This window comes from Cyanistes caeruleus, chromosome Z (assembly GCF_971803275.1).
Source record: "Cyanistes caeruleus chromosome Z, bCyaCae1.hap1.1, whole genome shotgun sequence".
In the NCBI taxonomy this organism is placed as follows: Eukaryota; Metazoa; Chordata; class Aves; order Passeriformes; family Paridae; genus Cyanistes; species Cyanistes caeruleus.
The window spans coordinates 66618487-66631217 of record NC_141732.1 but is presented as its reverse complement, the minus strand read 5'-3'; the positions used below and the strand labels follow the sequence as shown (position 1 = coordinate 66631217).

The following is a 12731-nucleotide window of genomic DNA, read 5'->3' as shown; positions in this document are numbered from 1 at the left end:
ACATGCCTATTACCTCACAGACTCCTGCCAGCCAGGAGCTGCTGTGCTGTAGGTCCACCCTACAGGCTCCTATGGGATCAGAACTAATTTAAACATTAGTTTAGAGCAGCCCTGTATTTTTGCCATTTCTGCCGAGGCAAATGGAGAGGTTTAGGACCAGGGAATGGGAGCTGCCTTTTTGTCTCTTATTTAGCTGTACCCAGCACAGGCCAGGCACTTCAGGTCAATGATGAAGCACACAAGGTAATCTGAGTTGAAGTCAAACAAACCTCTCTAAAAGCTTTTCATTATAGTTTGCTCTCTACTCATACCAATGCTAGCAGTACTTTCCAGTCTTGCTGTAAAGCTGTCTTAGTCAAAGGGCTGACCAGAGTGGAAGAGGAAAGCAAATCACTTAGAAGACAGAGATCAAATCTTAAGACTTTTTTCCCTCAGACTGCCAAATGCAGCGATAAATAATCATCTTCTATCTATGTTAAAAAAAAAAAAAAAAAAAAAAAAAAGCTTCCAAAATGGAACAGATTTGGTTTGTAAGCTATAATAGGCCTATGTATTTTGTTGACCAACATATTCCTGTTATGCCAACCAGAAATAAGTTACAGAATAATGCTAAAACAGAATTTTGGTGCAATTAGTCAATCACTTTAAAACACAACTGGCTTAACTGAAAAAAACAAACAGCGACACCATCTGTAGTCACCCTGAGATTGAAGGAATTTTAGCAAAATGCTTCTATTGGCAGAAAATATTAAAAATTATCTCTTCTTACTGTGTTTGTTACAGGTATCTTATATATAGATCAATTCATATATGCCATTGGACTGTTGTGTATCTATATCTAAATATTAGTATCATCCATATCTCTATCTAAATATCTATATAATCTAATATATATCTATCTATATATATAGCTATATATATATAGCTATAGCTATCTCCCATATTTCTATAGTATAGAGAAGTGCTATATATTTGTGTTAGAATTTACTCATTACTAGCTTTGGCACATATTGACATGCTGCATAAATGGGATACTGTGATAGATTGGTATTTAAGAAAACAAAGAGAAACACCTAAGGAAGTTAAAACTGCTGGAGGCTGATGGGAGTTTGTCTCCTAGGCAACAGCTGGCCATTTCTAAGAATTGACAGCAGTTTTGACCATTGAAAAATGAGATCAACCTGTGAACACCACCTTAAGACCTAAGCCTGGGAATTTGTCTCTTTGTTTCTTGGCTGTGAAAGGTAGCAGAGCTCCAGCTGGCTCCCGTCCCCTGGCCAGGCCATGCGGCCCGGGCAGGGGCCGGGCTGGGCCCAGCGGCTCCCGGCCGGGAGATGGGGCCTGCGGGGCTTGCCCCGGGCTCTGGCCGGGCCAGGCCGGTCCCTGGCTCGGCTGCAGTTTCTGCTGTGACTGAATTCACCAGAGACTGCCGAGTAAAGAGAGGAAAAGCTCTTGACCTGCGGCAGGCTGAGACAGTGACCACACTCTCCAGAGCAGCCATGAAGAATCTTCCACCGCAGACAACTCCAGCTGCTGCTCTGGCAGAGATCACAGAACCATCTACAAAGCCTGGGAAAGATTTTAACTCTTTAAACTTTAACTTTAATCTTTAACTCAGATGAGACTTGCAGATTAATCCTTTTTTTCCAGAGAGAGCAAGAGGAAGAGAGGGAGCAATCAACATGTAAAGAGACACCAGAAACTATCAAAAACAGTCAAGAAAGGAATTAAGTTTTAAATGGGGAAGAGAAAATAAGAAGATGCTTTAGTAAGCTTAAGAAATACTTAAGAAAGTTTTTCTGTTAATACTATGGAGATGAACAGTAGAGTTCTGAAAAAACTCCTTTAAATCATGACAGAGTATATTGGGAGGAATGGAGTGTTTCAAAGTGTGGATTTTGAGCAAAAAGTGAAGTGGTTGTGGTACAGTGAGGTGCTGGAGCAGAGGGGGAGAAGTAATAGTTGAAGATTTGTAGCTTTGTACAGGCAAAGAGAAAAATTGTTTCCAGGGAGGCTCATAGAGACAGATGAAAAGAACTTTTGCCTTTGAATCCTTAAAAATGACATCCCTAGACTCATTTGACCCATAACACACCTCAGAGTGATGTGAAATGGGAGGAGTGAACTGATGACAGAGTTTTCCGGGCAGCTGGCATCAAAGAAATAGAAAGCTATAACAGAAATATTTTTCTTGTGAGAAACTCCATAAATTAGCAGGAGAAAACTTCTGTTTCTCTACAAAGACTGATGAAAAGACTATAGCAAGAATTAGGACTGTTTTAAACACCAAAGTTTTTTTGTCTCTATGTTGTCATGTGAACTAGGGAATGGTTGAGTAGTGGGGGATAAAGGAGTTTTCTAGAAGTTTTATTCTGGTTTCTTATTCTTGTAGTTTTTATTAATAAACTTTCTTTGTTCCTTTTAAGATTTAAGCTTGTTTTGCTCTTGTTGTAATCCATATCTCACAGCAAAAAATAAGCAAGTTTTCTAGTGTTTTTTTTAGTTGCTGCTTTAAAACCATGACAGATACAAACAAGAGCTCAGCATACAAACCATATGATCAGAAAATGGATAATACATTAAACCTGAGGTTTAGTAGTGTGTCTTCTGCATGTTAAGAATAATTAGAAAATTGTTAACATGTTACTGTTTGTAAACCCCTTACTTACCTTGTACCCCTGTCCCAGGTTTACTTACCTTGTACCCCTGTCCCAAATTGCTGTACCCTGTGTTTCTCGTTCCTTGTTCAGCCAGGGCCTGCCCCCACTGCTCCTAGACTCCCACATGCCAACATTGTACCCCTGCCCCAAGCTGCTGTACCTTGTTCAGCCCTGAGGAGGAGGATGACATAAGGACTTTTATGTAAACGAGAGAAAGCAGAGGCTCATGGGACGCACACAGACTGGAAAAACCCCGAGACAAGGAGCCACACGAAAAGGAAGGAATAAAAACAGTACCATCAAAGGAGGAGGACCCAGAGGAGTCCCCTGGCTTCCCTCCAGAGGCCAACATAACCAGAGGGGACTCGACTAGGATGACACCCTAGACTACGAGGCCAAGAAAAAGAGTCTTTCTGGGGACTGCCTAGGAAGGAGGGCCCAGCTCTGCCCTAGTGACAAAGCTGCACGGATCCTTCGCTTCTGCGGTGTCCAGTGGGAGCAGTGGCGGTGTGCGTGACCCTTTGGGCCCCCACCCCAGAGCTGTACTGTTCAAAAAAGGCTTTTTTAAAAAGGAGCTGGTCTCCTGGCCCATCACATGTATGGCTGAAACACTTAGCAGTGTGGGTTTTCTTAGCCCACATTCAGAGGATAGTTAACTTAAGTGACTGGAAACAAAAAGTGTAGAAGTGAACTCTGACTGTAGCAGCACAATGTGGAAATGAAAGTAAATGTTGAAATCTTTCCCTTTTCAAATATTTTCTTTTTCTAATTGCAGTTGAACTTTTGATAAAGCTAAAAAGGAACAATAATTACTGAAAATACTAATTTGAATTTATTTCAGCTATGAATGAATGGCACAAAGACCTTTTCTTTCCTCTTTTGTAGGTCACAAAATGAAGAGGAGACTATGGCGTTTAAACCAAGTTAAAATAGTAGTGCTAATTTTAACCTTGGTAGATGAAATAATGATCCTGCTATAAGAAAACTACAGCATTATTCTAGTTCTAGTTTTCCCATGGGCCTGGGTATCTCAGCCAACAAGTGGAATTGTGGCTGGAGGGGGTGTGTGATGTCAGCATCACAGGTGTAAGTCAGGGAACGGAGCCTGAGCTCTCACCACCCATGGCAAGGCATGAGCCACAGCAGGGTGTAACAGGGCTGAGACCTAGCCATACTAACAGGGAGCTGCATAACACCCCCACATAGGATCCTTTAGGTCACATATGGATGGAGTTGTGCTTGTTTTAATAGCAGCCATGAAAAATTGTTTGCCTTGGTAACTGGGTTTGCAAAAAGGCTTTTTTTACACTGTAATTTATACTTACATAGAGAGTGTAAGTTAGAAAATTCTCCAGAAAAGATACATGAAGTGGAAATATCCAAATATTTTGAAGCATCCCACAGGGTTTGTGGGGTTCCTGTATGCATTAACAGTCATAGAAGCATGAAATAGCAAACACCTTAAGCATTTGAAATAAGATATTCTTGCCACTGCATGAAAAAAACCAGACAAACTCATCTAGAGACTTTGTCATCTTCAAGAAGTCAGCTGATTGTCAAGAGACCAATGACTCAGATATCTCCTTAATATTGCTAGATGACCTGTCAAGGTTTACTGAAATTCCAATTACCAGAAGTCATTCAAGCACTCTCTAATAATAATTATATCCTCTGCTACCTAGTAGATGGTACTGAGCAGGAAATTGGAGGGAAAATATAAATCTATATTACATTCTAATGACTTAAAATTTAGTGAACAATCCAAGGAAAAAAGGACTATTTCCAAATGATTGCCCCTGAACGTCATGAATAAAGATAAATATTAAGTATCTTCATTGATGCACAAGGAATAAAAACACAGCTGAAAAACAATTACCTATTCTATGTCTTAATAACCATGTAGGTTCAGATATTTCTCATTACCATGGTTTGAGAAGGCATAGGATTTTTCTTCCTCCTAAGTCATTATGGCCTCATTCCAACATTTTAATGTTTAAATGAATCTTTATCTTTCTGTTCAAGAGATCCAGCTAGTTAATGGTTGAACAGCAATTCTAGTAAATGTGTTGAACGAAGCAGATGGCCATCATCATAATTTAAAATAATTCCATAAATGCTTTATCACCATTGTGTAATATTGTAGCTGTAGAGTATGTTTTGGCGAAGCTTGCACTACCATAGTTACCCTGGCCTCCAAACAAGAAGCTCATTAGTAAAATTGCTTAAGTATTTTATCTGGCAGTTAACATATGCAATCCAAGAGTGGTCATCATTGACTCATTACAATAACAAATATGATAGGATAAATCTGAAGAGACAGGGAGATTTATGGGGTCAATATGTGTGGATAAAAGAGCATGGGATGAATCCAAATTCATTAGCTCCTACAAGTCTGTGGAAAGAAGGAAGATCCTGGATGGCAAGTGTTGCAACCCAGCAGCATCCAGCACCAGCATCCATTTGGAGAGCTACAGAGCTTTTCAGAAGGGTAAATTGAAATTTTAGCAGGAATCTTGTGGTTGTATACTCATAGAGATAGTAGATACAAGACAGACAAACTCATCAGGTAATGTGACCAGCCTAAGACTGTGTGTCCTAGAACACCCCCACCTGCACTGACTAGTGGGAACAGTCTCTCACCTGTTCCTCATCCAGAATATGAAGAAAAATGCACAGTTGGAGGCCAGAGCTTGAGCCCTCGACCAGGCTCTGTTCGATCTGAAAACTACTGCATCCTATCTAATTATCTCACCAGCGCATCTGTGCTGACACAAGTTGTTTTAGCACACACTTGGGGAATTTACGTCAACAGTTCCGAGTGGCATTTACATTTCCACAATGTCACTTAGAGAGGTGATGTGAAACATATCATATACTACTGATAAATACTGACAAATACTGATATTTATCAGGATGTCTTTTAGAGTTTCTTAAAAACAAAGGGTGTTTATTCCGTGTTGTTTATGAGCTCAGTGTCAAATAGCTCATACCAAAATTTCCCAAATATACAATTTCCTTTATCAGGTCTTACTAGTTTAAGACAAACATAACTAGTGAAGTACAAAACTTAAAATTGGTTACCCATTAATAATTTCTTGAGTATGAGAGTGCTTAGTAAGTGCCCCTGCCTTTGCACAATGAGGGCAGCACATCAGCTCCTGGGAGCATGTGGGCCACCAACGCTCCTGATTTCCTGAGGGTCGCTATTTCAAGGTGCTGGAGCTGCTTTGACTTCTACCTTGGCTGTCAAAAGACACCTCAGGCCTCTCTGTGGTGCTATGCTCTCTTATGCTACTATTGCAGAGACTGCATGTTTCCCCCTTTTCTATTTGTCTCTCTTCTCTATGTGGAAAGAAAGTTTTGCTTTCGTTATCACCAGGGCCTGCGACACATTTGCCTATCACAATCTCTTTAGAAAGCTGTGTCATACTTAAGTAATAATAAGAACATTTCTCAGTTTTCTTTCATATCACTAAGTACTCAGTGGAACTCCTATTAGGTGGCAATGGTGCTGGCAAATTATAAATTTTTGACACAAAAGAGAAAAAGGAAAAATTGGGACACAGGATCACATACTCATTCTCAGCAGCAGTTTGGGAAATCACAATCAGCTTTCCCCATACTATTGGAAAAGCAGGTTTGGTTTGTTTTCTTTTTTCAACTGATTGGCATGTTGTGCTGGGACTTCGTGCAGACAGAGCTGCTTGCATAATTGTCTCTAAGAGATTACACTCCCAAACTTCACAAGACTTTTGAATCAATAAATCTAAAGATTTTTCACAAGTCATTCTAGAATAACTAACTCCTTAAACAGAAAAAACCAAATCAACCAGGGCTAAATAGATGAAAATGACAGGATTTGTTGCAGAGAAAATTCCCTTCCTTCAGAGCCACTGTTAGTTCAGAAATATCTGTGCAGTTCCCTATGGACCCCTTGAGATCTCTCCTTTCCATCTTGGCTGGCACTTGACAATGCAACTGCTCTGTGTCTTGCTGGGAACTCTTCCTGGCCTGTGACCAAGTGTCTGAGAAGTGGCTCAGGGGAACCTCTTGCTCTCTGCCTGCCCTACCCAGCAGCCAGAGAAAACACTGAGAGCAAACGTGATCTTTTCCCCACCACAAATGCAATCCTTTGGCTTTGTATCACTTTTTATTTGCCAGAGGCTCCAGAAAATGTATTAAAAAACTAAACAAATCTTACCCAGGTTTGTATCCAATCTGTAATCATGTAATTGCATCAGAAAACAAGCAAGAATTAAATTCCTTGGCAGGTTTCTTTCCGGTTTCTTTCTTGGTTTAACCTCTCAGCTACAAGGATAAATGTTTCTTACTCAGCTAATATTGCTTACTTAGCTAATATTGACTTCCTTCAAAGGCATGAAATTTATTTATGTCAGTGCCCAAGGACTAAAGTTTGGTTCTCCATTTGAATAAATGGTTTTAGCAAGTACAATGGTAGATAAATCACTGTATATTGTGGTGCTTCTGGGCACCATTTTATCTTGCATTTTATCTTGCATTTTATGCTACAGCATGAACAACTTCTGGTACTGATTTTGTTGATTCTGAGTTTGAACACAGCTCAGTTTGTACACAGCTTTCTCCCCCAGGTCTCTTTTCCTTCCCATTTTGCCTTCTCTCTCATGTCCAAATGGCTGAGCCACTATCTGTCCCTATAAACATCAGACCAGATGAAGCCAAATTCCCTGCCTTGCCAGGTTTAATTACTTTGTCAAAGGCAAATTCTGGATCTTTCTGAATGTTCTGCCTCAAATCCTGTAATAATGTGTTCCCTTAGTCAGAAACTCTCCTCAAATATTCTTTTGGTACTCCCTCAATATCAATAAGAATACATTTGAGAAGTTTCTTTGGTTTTTTTTGTTCTTTTTTCCAAAGTAAAAAAATAATTGCAACACTTGACTCAGTTTTGTCGAAGTTCTCTATTCACATAACAGCTCAATGGCCTATAAATTGTGCCCATTTATAAGGGGAGTTTTAGACTGATGACTGGAATCAAAGTTATCAGATTGCTATAGGAAAATTGGTTCATGAAAATTTCCTCTTAACATCTTAGTCTGCTGTTATGCAACAATTTCTGTCTTCCCTTAAGATGAATCAAGTTTAAAGAGTCTTTTTGTTGGACAGCAGTTATGGTCAATTTTAACTCCCTTAATTTATGATTGCCTCTTGGTTAAAGATTTCTGGGTACGAGGTCCAGAATTTATTAAAGAAGTTATAAATGCTGACCTTGATCTACCCTTGCCTCTGGTGGTTCTCCTATCTGCTTCCCTGCCTAGGGGCAAGGATGCTAATGTTGAAAATGTATTAAAATATGCTTCCACAAAGATTCTTGCTAATTGGCCAGATTTTTCCAAGATCAATAGCAAGCACATTGGGCTAAGCTCTAAGTGCTTGACCTATGAATGATAAAAAAATTCCAACAACCAAAACTGACAGGTTATTAAAATCTGGTCCTAGAATCCCAGAATATTTCTCCTAATTGCTAGTTTATTCTGCCCAAAACTTGAATCCATACATTTCATGTCTCCTACTGTATCCTGTGGCACCATATTATAGCCTCTGGGATTAGCTCATATTTTAGTCAAAGTTTGTTTTATTTGGTTTTCTGGCTTGCTTTGATGTTTCCTTCAATTTGTGGAAGCCTCACATATAAAATGAATCAAGGCAAACTAGAGAGGAAATGCATTAATCTAGAACCTCTCCCTATGTTTTCCATCCTTTGTTTCACATAGTACGCTTTCACTCTTCCTCTCTGAAAAACATGGTTCTGTTAACAGAAAAAAAATAAATTTTGTTTTGAGCTTGTTTTCTCCTTTGTGTTTCACTGTAAACAGCAGCTTAAAAGCTCTTGTCTTTCAGTCCTCCACTTCAGCCACAAGTAAGAACAGTAACATTCCACCCAGAAAAGTCAAACCTGAAACTGTATCTTTGCTTGGGGGGAACATCCAGAATAGGATTGTTCTCAACTAACATAAAATGTCTAAGGATGTCTAGATCTATGCAATTGCTTTAAGCTCCCTGCCTCATCAACAGAAAAAAATATCCATGTCCAAGCAGTGAGTCATCCTATCTATTTTAGGCATCTTAGCAAGACTCTGGAGATGTTTATTTTTCTTACTTAAGAGAAATTTCTTAGCTCTGTTAGATAAAAGTCTATCAAGGCCATCAGGAGTTAAATTTTTAATTAGCATGGATTAGATTACATAAAGTAAGATAAAATTGTATGAAATTCAATCAGATTATTAAAGGTATTTTTTCGGATGACACTGGAATGAAAGACCGCTTGATCTGGTAAGAATAGGAGAAACAAAAAATTCTGGTGTTAAGGTTGTCTTCTGATTTTTAACTCCATACTCGATGCACTTTTTAGTATGAAACCTGTAACATTTCCAACACTTTTCATAACTGTGTTACAGGAAATGATAATTCCTATGAGAAACAAATTATCCTTTAAAAACAGTTTTGAAAAATTCATTTATGTTTTTCTTTAAACTAGAAGTGTTTTTTTAATAGGAAAGCACACATTGCAAATACTTCCTGATTCATCTTTAAGAAGAATCTCTATAGTTCTTTAAGGGGCAGCATCTTTCTCACCTTCTGTTCTGAAATAGGAGGACATAGATGAGTGGGAATAGAAGGGAAAGTGCCTGGTAAAAAAACAAACAAACAAAAATTCAGTTTCTCCCGAGGGCTGCGTGCTGGGAGAAGCACAGAACCCAAGGGGAAGTGGTTTGGTGCTGGGAAGAGCTGAGTCCACTCTGAGTCAGCCTGAACTGTAGGAGTTCATGAACCTGCAAGCTTATGAGAAGAGAGGAAGAGAAATCCACATGAAACAAAACAGAACAAAACAAAACAAAACAAAACAAACAAAACAAAACAAAACAAAACAACACTCCATATCCCACCTGTCTCTAGTGACCCAAAGAGAAATGTGCAATACCAGGCAGTCAAAAAAGTCATGGAATGGCGCTGGGCTAATGTTAAGGGAAACAGAACAGAGAGCAGACAGAGATTTGTTTTGAAATTTTTGTTGTATGTCTTTTTTGCAGGAAGACATAGTTCTCTCCATTTGAAAAGTGACATTCTTTTTTTAGTGCAAATACACTAGACAATTCTTACTTTCAAGAGACTGAAAACCATTGCTGGTTTCAAAATGTTCAGGAAAAAGGAAAAATATAGTCCAATAAGTTAGGGACTTACCAAAAAGAGTAAAGTATTCTTTGAAATCCTCAGTTATAATCACATTAACTTAATTTGTTTGTAGTAACAAGATGCCTGGTCCTTATAGTTCCTTATGTAAAGAACTGCTTTATAAATGGTAGCTCAAGGCATTATCAACATATCAGCTGGACAGATCAGAGCATTTGTGACTTCTCTGGGAAGAAACTTACTGAATGTTCCTAAATATTGTCGTGGTATGAATAAAACAAGCAATATGCTTCTCTTAATTTAAAAGGTTCTACATAGTATCCCAGTCAAATACTTAATGCACATTTTTCCAATTCTGAAATCTTACCAAGGGATAATCTTCTTCCTAATTCTATGTTTTTTTTATAAAGACCTAAGTTTGAGGAAAACACAGTGAAGTCTCCTTAAATTACACATTACTTTGATCTCAGATAACCCTAAAGCTGGTGTGCACACAGCAACTCAAGTTTGGATACATAAAAATGAACTCCCTTTGGTGTATCAAAGATAGCAGTAATTTTTACTTCAGGTTGTTTGCTTTCTGCTTTAGTATTAAGCCTGTTCAGAGTTAGACTTCAGTTTGTTTTAATTGCTCATTTTCTTCTAATTTTATTTTAATTTTTAATATTGAAGTGATTCAGCAGAGTAAGGCAGAAGCAAAGGAAACACTCTTATTTTCTTGCAATGTTTTGCAAAGAAATAATAGGCAGAAACTGTCTGTGACCATATTTCATGAGGGCTGGAAGACACCTTGGAAAAGGTTGCCTGTGCCAAAAACATCTCAGGTGAAGTTTTCAGTTGATAACTGCTGAAAAAAAATATTCTGACAGTCTAAATTACCTATATAGAAAAACCCAAACAAATGAACTGTGGCATTTTGGTTTAGTTTAGGAAGAAGAATTCACACTGAAGAATAAAGTTGCTGACTTTCCAACTCTATTTTCAGTGATCAATTATAAAATCACAAAAAAAAAAAGGATAAAAAAAATGGACTGAGAAGGTCACCTATTTTACCTTTAGGATACATCAACTATACCTAACCTGTACTGACAGATGTTTCTCTAACTTGTCCTTAAAATCCTCCAGTGATAGAAAGGCTACAGGCTTCCAAAACAAACATATGCACCAATTTACTATGATAGATAACTAAACAGTTTAATCAGAGATTACTTTTAATGCTCTAAAGGAAAACATGTGTATAGTTTTGAAACTGCCTGAATATCATCCAGGCTGGCTTGAGAGAATCACAAGAAGATGTATAATTGCAGTTCACTCATGGTCAAGGCCAGGACTCAAGGAAGTACATCTGTTTGCTCAAAAGGATGATGGATCAATTGCTGAATGCAACTGCAATATGAAATTAGAAATTACTGGCAAAGGTACAGCATTAAATCCATGCAGCACCTGGTAAGTACACATGCACATGTAGCCTCACCAAATGCCAGGTACCCTAGTTTTCATTTATTGAGTGGGAAGAGACATAGAGAAGACATGGAACACAGCCCAGTAATGTGGAACAGCTGATTAAAAACTCTCACCACTGTTTACTTAATAATATTTTCATCTATACACACAGAACAGACAAGATAGTACAATGTATTATAATCTTGGTTGTGCTAAGGATTTTGAGGAAAATGTAAAAGGCTTCTTTTTTCTTGGTGGTTTTTGTTCCTATTTTTGTTTTATTTTCAGAGTCAACCCACTGGCAATCACATGGGAGTCTTACACTGAGTCAGATGGAAAAAAAATAAATCTGTAACTTTCATAAAAATTTAAAAAACAACCAAAGGATTAGGTGGCATCTAAATTTTTCTGAACTGGGTAATAGGCTGGCTATTGAATAACTGCACTATAAAAATCAATACATTACTGATATTTTTCAGTTCCTCCAGCTCTCCCAGTACGGGAAGAAAACTGTCTGACCTGTGCATTGGCTTGCAGTGGAGACAAGAAGGTCTTAGAGTCGTGAATGTGTACTCAGTCTCTTGAATCATGTATTTTGCATCTGTTGTGAATGATAACAAATTCACCACAGACAACACCTTTTAGAAATTGTTGGCTAAAGGAAAATGTTGGCTCAAGGGCAAAAAGAGCAAGCAAGGGTTGCAAAGAGAAAAGCAATAGTTGGTCCTTCAGATATATTAGGAGAAAATATTGATGTGAACATATTAACACAAAATGGTCTATTTACACTGATATACACTGCCTGCACAGAGACCATAATTCTACAAAGGAAGAGTAAAAGATTTTAAAGATTACCTGCCAGACAAGATAGAAGATGCTGGGGTAATTTGAGAGGAAAAGAGATTATTAAACAAAGGTAAAAATGAAACTAAGGGACATATGAGCATTTTCTGCAAACAGAATTAGCTTCAATAGGACAATTAACCAAGAGAAATTTAGGTTAAAAATTACAAAAAATTACAAAAGAGCAGGGTGAGTTTGGTAGCACTGGAAAATGACCTCTTGGCAGACAGAGACTGAGGAAACTCTGTCTCCAGATGTTTTTTTAAATACCCTGTTAAAATAAACCTCTATGAGGACTGCTTTAGGAACAGCTGATCTTGGAGAAGGAGACCAGATCAAGACTCCAGCAGCTCTGTACTAAACAGAGGAGATTATTAAGGGTACAAAACATTTGCTTACTGTAGTATAAGTGACACAACACATAATTTGTCAGCAAAGACAAATGAAATACAAGAAGAGAGTTCACTCCATTGCTTTAGCAGTCTGGAGCTAACAGGCTCTTCCAGAGCCAATAGATATCTATACATATCTGAGTCAGTGGGACTGACATGGTTTGTTCAGCTCAGTATGTCCACTTGAGTCCCTTTGCCTCTTCACTAGGACAAGGACAAGCTT

The 12731-nt window shown here is 38.2% G+C and overlaps 1 long non-coding RNA gene across 1 annotated transcript; it reads left to right on the top strand.

Moving 5' to 3' along the window:
- Positions 1-88: 88 nt before the first annotated feature.
- On the top strand, positions 89-3648 carry LOC111941422 (uncharacterized). The gene is made up of 2 exons (XR_002870006.1): positions 89-243; positions 3546-3648. It is a non-coding gene; the product is annotated as an uncharacterized LOC111941422 (long non-coding RNA).
- Positions 3649-12731: the final 9083 nt, after the last annotated feature.